This window comes from Phocoena phocoena, chromosome 18, assembly GCF_963924675.1.
Source record: "Phocoena phocoena chromosome 18, mPhoPho1.1, whole genome shotgun sequence".
In the NCBI taxonomy this organism is placed as follows: domain Eukaryota; kingdom Metazoa; phylum Chordata; class Mammalia; order Artiodactyla; family Phocoenidae; genus Phocoena; species Phocoena phocoena.
In genome coordinates this window covers 53,599,186-53,606,360 of record NC_089236.1, presented here as the reverse complement: position 1 = coordinate 53,606,360, position 7,175 = coordinate 53,599,186, and the positions used below count along the sequence as shown (strand labels likewise).

At 37.9% G+C, this 7,175-nt stretch overlaps 1 pseudogene; it reads left to right on the top strand.

Annotated features, from left to right (window-relative positions):
- Positions 1-4,474: 4,474 nt before the first annotated feature.
- Positions 4,475-6,241, top strand: LOC136137552 (tigger transposable element-derived protein 1-like; annotated as a pseudogene).
- Positions 6,242-7,175: the final 934 nt, after the last annotated feature.

Below are 7,175 nucleotides of genomic sequence, written 5' to 3'. Positions count from 1 at the left end.
TTGCTTTTCGGGGCCCAAATCCAGATATTATTGCATTTTTATGTTTCATATCACTTGTACATTTTGAACCAAGTTGTAAATTAGCTGTATGAGTTGAAGTGAAGAAAATGAGCACCTCCTTTCTTTCCTCTACCATAATGGTCAAAATACCTTTTACAGCACTGGCCAGTGTATAAATCAAGTAGGCGTAGGAGAATGAAATGGACTTTGTAGTTAGAAAGACATGGCTTTAAAGCCAAGTTCTACTACTTATTACCATGAGATCCTGAGCATGAGGCTTCGGTTTCCAAATCCGTAAAATAGAGTGGAAGAAAGCTACCAAGTTCAGTAACTGTAAGAATTAAATGAGATACTACAAGGAATATACCAAACACAGTGCATAGCATGTGGCACACATTTAGTATATGTATGGTGTCTACCTTCCTAGGTTCTTCTGGCTGGCCTAAGAATTAAATTGACATGAGACAGATTAACAGGAGAAAATCAAACAAAAGTTTAATAATATGTGGACATGGGAGAGACGCAGGAGAACTGAGTAACTCACCAAAATGGCTGAAGCCCTCACCTTAAATCCCATCTTCAGCTAAAGGCAAAAGAGGATGTCGGGGTAGGGGTTTGGGACTTCAAAGGGGAAGCAGACAATTTACATGGAGATGGAAAAGCAAAAGTTTGGCAAACAAATGTTTGCCGGGCCCTGCAGAGACAGTGGGATGCAGAGTGGACCCTGACCACTAGGCCTTGTAGCCCATATTCTTTGCAGATACCTCTGGTGATAGCTCTCTTCTGGGAACATACCCTCTACCTAAATTATGTTAGGTGGTTAGCAGGAAGGTCAAAGTTTCTTCCTGAGTCTTTTGGGCCCTGATTGTTTTTAGCTTCAAATAATCACCATTCTGAACAGAAATCTAGGGGTGGCAAATTTTGCTCCCCTACAGTAACAACTGTTATCCTGCTGGTGCTTCCAGAATTACTTTCCTTTGTTCCTCTTTGGTCCACCTCTTCTTCCTTTTATTAAGGCTGCTCCTGCTTCCCCATGATTATCGCTGGATAAATGGATTTCATAATCTAAGCATTCGGATTTTCTTAATTTTTTTTAACTGAGCTGAGTAAGCCCTTTAACGTTTTCTCAAAGTCACTTAAAAAGGCCTTTCTAAGTTCTTTACAAATATGGCTAAGAGAATGTCACGTAAGAGAATAAATGTAAATTTGGGTTTCATCAAACTATGACAAAGCAAGAAATAAAACGGCTGCAATTTTCTGGAAAAAGAGAACCACTAAAATGGCCAAGGGGCCCAGCAATTAATCAGTCCATCATTCTAGTACTCAGAAATTGTCTCTTTCATCAGGGACTGGGTGAGACCATGTTATAAATGGGTTTTATCAGGCCCTTGGACAGGAAACAAACTAAATGAGAAGCAATCTGACTTTGGTAGCAGAGGGACACAGTGAGGCTCTCGTTAATCCCACAGTTTCCTGACAAGACATGAAAAAGGTGTACAGATAATATGATTGACATTTAACTAAGCAACCTAGAATGTATTCCTACAAATGAGTTTTGACCTTACAAAAGCAACGTTGGGAACAAGAAACCTATAAATCTATATAAACCCACGAGGCTGGCCTTATGGTTAGCTCCCTGGTCATTAAGGCCAGTAGAAAATCCAAATAAAAATCCATTTTATCCCATCAGGGTCACATTTCCATCACCATCAAAAATCCAGGTATCTATTCTGTTTACAAACTTTGCCCAGTAGATTTAATTTCCAGGGAATTTTGGCTATTTCCAGCAATCGGAGCTACCCTAAAAGGAACTAGATGAGACTCCACTAAAAATATGCGAAATATATAATGAAGGCATGTTCTGAAAGAAATCTCTCAAGAAAAGTTAGAAAGTCATGTAAATTCTACTGAGATGATTGACTCTCTCTGAGAGCACAACTCTTGGTTATACAAGTTGCAGGGTATTTGTTTTTTTAAAAATAAAGCTGTTAGATGAACTTTGCTCCTGATGTCTTCCTGCATCACCTTCCTATACCTGCAGATGGAAAGATGTTTTATCCTGTCATAAATGATTCCCTTTCTGCCCCGCTCCAGGCTGGTTCTTCATCAGCATCCTGGTTATACTGTAGTTTCTGTGGCTGTGGAGCCAGGCAGCTTTCTGAGGGAACAGCAGTCTGAAGGGCAGAGGGAACCCTCTGCAAAAGCTTATCCATCTGGGGGAATGGCTATGCATCATCAGTTGAGTTGGGAGCGAATCACAACATACATCAGTGTATGGCGGTGACAGCGTTATTCATATAATATTTAATAAGTTTATGTAATTGGACCAAGTTTCACTAGGACTTGTTGCAATAAAACCACAGACATTTCTCAAAAAGCAGGGCATCCAGCTGGAGGATGTAGACGATTTATTTAACATTGGTGAATACACAGCCACAGGGATCCAGAAGCCAGAACAAAAATAAGCACAAGCAGTAAAAAGTGCAGCAGCCAAAAAAGGGGCTGAGTGGGCAACAACGAAACCAGGAAATGTAGTGAAAGCTCCTCTCGCATTCAGTCATTCAATTCACAGAGGTCCACTGAGCAATCACTACTGCAAAACAATCGTGCTGATCTCTCTCATTGCTTTTTAATCAATTGCATGTATCTTCCACTTGGTTTTTCAAAAAATGTTTTGAACACAAAGATCAGTTCTCACAGTATTCCTTCTCCATTACAGCATTCGGCACAGTGCTTTGTATTCTAGTTCTTAGCAGTAGTTTTTGGTCTTTGCCAAGTATCAGAATATGATGGAATGGAAAGAGTATTGTACCTTAAGTAAAAAGACATGGGTGCAAATCTTGTTCTCCCATTCCACTGTACAATTTGGGTATAGTACCTAACCATTCCAAACTAAGTTCCTCAAATCCAATGTGAGAATAAATATGCAAAAGTACACCAGCAATAACCAATTTGAAGATACAGTAGGGAAAATAAGATATCAAAACTTTAAATAATCATTAATTACAAGAAATAATCCAGTTCAAAATACGTGAGATTCATGTAGATAAAGCTATAAGAATCTATTGAGAAATATAAAGATGATATAAGAAAATAAAAGAATATGCTTTTTCTGGTTGGGATTATCAATTCTTTGTCTTTTTTTTTTTTTTTTTTTTTTTGCAGTACACGGGCCTCTCACTGTTGTGGCCTGTCCTGTTGCAGAGCACAGGCTCCGGATGCGCAGGCTCAGGAGCCATGGCTCACGGGCCCAGCCGCTCTGCGGCATGTGGGATCTTCCCGGACTGGGGCACGAACCCGTGTCCCCCTGCATCGGCAGGCAGACTCTCAACCACTGCGCCACCAGGGAAGCCCGTCAATTGTTTTATGAATCAGCAAAAGTCTAAAAGAAACACTTGATGAATTTTTAAGAGAATTTAATAAAATGATTTTAAGGTTCATTTAAAGAAGAAATAAGTAGAAATAGGTAAGAAACTTTTAGAAAAAAGAGTTGATGTGGAAGTTACCCTACCAGTTCTGATAAAATATTAAAAAGCCAAGATTTAAAAAAAAGGGGGCAAAATCACTAAAATAATATTGTATCAATACAAATATGAAAAGTGTTAATCAATATCAATCCTGGGTAGTGGGAATCTGAATGACTGTTATATTATTCTTTTGCTTTTTTACATTTAAATTTTTTTCAAATATAACTTAAAAGAGTCAATTGATGAGATGGCCGAGTAGTTAAGGCAACTGACTGCTAAAAGAGCCAATAAAAATATAGTTACCACTTAAAGAAGAAATGGATGAATTAACATAAATAGTCCATGCAAACCTTTGCATATGTAAAAATGTAATACATGGTAGAGTAAGCATCAATGGAAAAGGAATGAAATATTCAAATTATGTCAATGAGAGAAGTATGTATACAGAAACAATTCTTTAGATTTCTCATACCATACACTGAAATACATTTTAAGTTGCTTTCAGAAATCCACACCCTAAAAAACTATTTTAAAATAGAAGAAAATTTGAAAGAATATCTTATTTCTGAAGGAAGAAATGCTTTCCATGAAACTAATGGGAGAACTCAGCGTATTTTAAATACAGGCACTGCTTGTTTTATTGCCTTCATTTTTATTGCACTTCACAGATATTGCGCCTTTTACAAACTGAAGGTTCGAGGCAACCCTGCATCAAGCAAGTCTATCGGTGCTGTTTTTAAAATAGCATTTGCTCACTTCAAGTCTCTGTGTCATATTTTGATTATTCTCCCAATATTTCAAACTTTTTCATCATTACTATATTTGTTATGATGATCTGTGGTGACCTGGGGGCACCGTGCCCATATAAGACAGAAAACTTAATCTATAACTGTATGTGTTCTGACTACGCCACCAACCAGCCATTCCCCCATCTCTCTCCCCCTACCTGGACCTCCCTGTTCCCTAAGACACACAATATTGAAATTAGGACAACTGATAACCCTACAATGGCCTCCAAGTGTTCAAGTGAAAGGAAGACTCACACATCTCTCACTTTAAATCAAAAGCTAGAAAATATTTAAACTTAGTGAGGAAGGCATATCAAAAGCTGAAACAGGCCAAAAGCTAGGTCTCATGTGCCAAACAGTTAGCCAAGTTGAGAATGCAAAGGAAAAGTTCCTGAAGGAAATTAAAAGTGCTATTCTAGTGAATACAGGAATGAAACAGACTTACTGCTGATATGGAGAAAGTTTTAGTGTTCTGGATAGGAGATCAAACCAGCCTCAACATTCCCTTAAGCCAAAGCCCAATCCAGAGCAATGCCCTAACTCTCTTCAGTTCTATGAAGGCTGATAGAGGCAAGGAAGCTGCAGAAGAATACTTTGAAACTAGCAGAGGTTGGTTCATGAAGTTTAAGGAAAGAAGCTATCTTCATAACATAAAAGTCCAGGTGCTAATGTAGAAGCTGTAGCAAGTTATCGAGAAGATCTATATAATTAATGAAGGTGGCTATACTAAACAGCAAATTTTCAGTGTAGATGAAACAGCCTTATGTTGGAAGAAGATGCCATCTAGGACTTGCATAGCTAGAGAGGAGAAAATGTCTTGCTTCAAAGTTTTAAAGGACAGGCTGACACATTAGGAGCTAATGTGGCTGGTGACTTTAAATTGAAGCCAATGCTCATTTACCATTTGAAAAATCCTAGGGCATTTTAGAATTATGGTAAATTTACTCTGCCTGCACTCTATAAATGGAACAACAAAGCCTGGATGACCTCATATTTGTTTACAATATGGTTTACTGACTATTTCAAGTCCTCTGTCGAGATCTACTGCTCAGAAAAAAAGATTCCTTTCAAAATATGGCTTATTGACAACGCATCTGGTCACCCAAGAGCTCTGAGGGAGACGTTCAGTGAAATTAATGGTGTTTTCATGCCTGCTAACACAACGTCCACTCTATAGCCCACGGAACAAGGAATAATTTTGCCTTTCAGGTCTTATTATTTAAATACATTTTGTAAGGCTATAGCTGCCATAGATAGTGAGGCCTCTGATGGATCTGGACAAGTAGATTGAAAACCTCTGGAAAGGATTCACCATTCTAGATGCCATTAAGAACATTCATGTTTCATGAGAAAAGGTCAAAATATCAACATTCACAGGAGATTAGAAGAAAGTGATTCCAATCCTCGTGGGTGACTTTAATGGGTTCAAGGCTTCAGTGGAGGATGTAACTACAGATGTGGTGGAAATAGCAAGAGAACTAGAATTAGAAGTGGAGCCTGAAGATGGGACTGAACTGCGGCCATCTCATGATAAATCTTTCACAGATGAGGAGTTGCTTCTTACGGACGAGCAAATAAAGTGGTTTCTTGAAGTGAGAACTACTGGTAAAGATGCTATGAAGATTGTTAAAATGACAACAAAAAAATTAGAATATTACAGAAAATTGGTCAATAAAACAGCAGGGTTTGAGAGAATTGACTCCAATTTTGAAAGAAGTCCTACAGTGGGTAAAATACCATCAAACAGCCCTGCATGCTTCAGAGAAATCGGTTCATGAAAGGAAGAGCCAATCAATATGGCGACAATGTCAGTCACCACTGTCTTACTTTAAGAAATCGCCACAGCCATTCCAACCTTCAGCCGCCACCACTCTGATCAGTCAGCTGCCACCAACATCAAGGCAAGACCCTCCACCAGCAAAAAGATTACGACATGCTGAAGGTTCAGATGACAGCATTTTCAGTAATAAAGTACTTTTAATTTAAGGTATGTACATTGTATTTTTAGACATAATGCTATTGCACACCTAATAAACTATAGTATAGTGTAAACATAACTTTTATATGCACTGGGAAACCAGCAAATTCATGAGACTCACTTCTTTGTGGTATTTGCTTCATTGCTGTGGTCTGGAAGTAAACCCACAATATCTCTGAGGTATGTCTGTAGTTTTTTATTTGAAATTTTAGTTTCTCAAAAATATCTAAAGTTAAAAGACATAGATCAAATCAGGAAAATATATGCCATAATATTATAAAGGAGAATTCTCAACATGTGAAGAATTCATGGAAATTGAATAATGTAAACATGTCTAAGAATCAATAGATATATGAGAAATGAATACTGGTAAAGTAATTAAACAAGGAAACCATTAGACTGAGATGGCTCTAATACCTTGGCAGCCTAGTAAGCAAAGTGAAGCCAGCCTAAGCCAGAGTTGATTCCTGTAAATGCCTCAAGAAATTGAAAATTAAGACCAACCAGTCACAAACAGCCAAGTAGATTTTCCCAAATAGGCTAACTGCTTAAGCTATGGCCAAACAATTCCCTTGCTTGTTTCCACATCTGCTCTACGAAAGCCTTTCCCTTGGCTCCTGCTGGTGAAGCACTGCGAACCACTTCCGGTTTGGCATTGCCCTATTCAAATGGATGTTTGCTCAAATAAACTCTTCAAAAGTATAATGTGCCTCAGTTTCTCTTTTAACAATATGAATAGCCAACTTATGGAAGAGAAATGAGAAAAATGATTCCACATCAATAGTCATTTTAAAAGTGCAAATTGAAATAACAATAAGATTTATTTTCACATATCTGAGTAGCAAAAACATTTTTTTAATGTTAATTATCTTGGTAAGGTGATGGGAAAACATACATTCTCCTACAATGTTTGTGGGCATATAAATTAGTACAACTTTCTGG